General features: G+C 36.5%; 1 pseudogene; it reads right to left on the bottom strand.

The window, feature by feature from the left end:
- Positions 1-206: 206 nt before the first annotated feature.
- LOC142605820 (uncharacterized) overlaps positions 207-1,436 on the bottom strand; it is a 7,909-nt pseudogene continuing 6,679 nt past the window's right edge.

The following is a 1,436-nucleotide window of genomic DNA, read 5'->3' as shown; positions in this document are numbered from 1 at the left end:
TTTTGTTTTTGTTGAAGTGCACTAGGTTAAAATCGTGCACCTAGTTCCCCAAAAAAAAAAAAAAAAAAATTGTTTGTAGTTTCAGTTCTCTCAGACCAAAATATTGTTTTCTTTTGTCTTCTTCCTTTGATTTGGTATTTCCGTCATATTTTCTTGCCATTGGTATTTGTTTTAACACTACAAGTTGAATTTCTTGATCAAGTTTTCTAGTTTATTGCAGAACTGAAAAGGCGAAGCTACGAGTGGAAAAAGGCAAGAGAGTGTGAGACTAATGTCGGGAAAAAGCCAATTTAAGAGTGAAACACGAGTGAGAGTGACATAATTTGAGTACAAACACGTGAGGGAGTGTTGTGAGGAATTATTTCTAACAATTCTTTGTTGTTTCAAAAGTATGTCTTTCAGGTGTGAAACATCAAATAGGGAAGGAGGGGAGGAGTCGTCCATCATTTTGCAGGCTATGCAACAACAATTTGAACGCATGAATGTGGTGTTTAATGAGATTCAGAATCAGATAGATAGGCAAGACACAGTTATTGCTACTTTGCGTGAGGAGCGTCGTCAAAGAGGCCCTAATGCAAGAAGGCAAGAAAGGCGTTCTCACATGAATGATTCTGATGACTACCACGAGGATGAGTTTGAAGATGAAGGAGATCAAGCTTCACTGAACAATGAAAGCAGGTTTGTGCCAAGGAGAGAAAGGAGTGGTGGAGGTTTCCGAAGAGATCCAAGATGGCAAGATGGGACTGACAGGAACCTAGGAAACATAAAAATGAAGATACCCACATTCCAAGGGAAAAATGATCTAGAAGTGATGAGAATCAATAAGCATTCAAGGATCCATTGCATGTTCCAGTTGGGCCTATTACAAGAGCAAGATCTAAGAAGATCCAAGAAGCACTTAATGGGCTGATTCAAGAGATTTGAGCTGATTCTAACGCAGGACATTCCAAACTTGGCCCAAAGGAATATGAAAGTGTAATAAATTTAATTCAAGCTATTTAGGGCTGATCTGGCTTAATTGGGAGTGATTTATGGCATGAATTAATGGTTGATTGACTTTCCAGCTCTATATCAGTTAAGGCAGATTTTTTCCTATTTTGGATCTGCTAATTTCAGACCAAATCAACTTTTATTTAGGGTTTTATTATTTAGTACGTTTTTTAGGTATTTTCCTTGTTTTTAGGTGCATTTAATGCTTTTTAGGTCAAATTTGATTCCTGGTATGGTAAGGTATCAATTAGGAGTTATTTTAGAATATATTTTCTTGTCTGTCAAGTTTTACGGAGCCCTTAAATATGCTCTGAAGTTTGTAAACGTTTTTTTAGAAAATTATTGAATAAAAAATCAGAAAAGGTGAGGCTTTGCTCTTCTTTTGGTTCTTCAAGAACTGTGAACTTATCAAGGATTCTTCTTTGTGGCGTTCAAACTTTATACCT

This window comes from Castanea sativa, chromosome 8, assembly GCF_040712315.1.
Source record: "Castanea sativa cultivar Marrone di Chiusa Pesio chromosome 8, ASM4071231v1".
Classification (NCBI taxonomy): Eukaryota; Viridiplantae; Streptophyta; class Magnoliopsida; order Fagales; family Fagaceae; genus Castanea; species Castanea sativa.
Note: the sequence above shows the minus strand (reverse complement) of the source record. Positions and strands in the feature narration are given on the sequence as shown.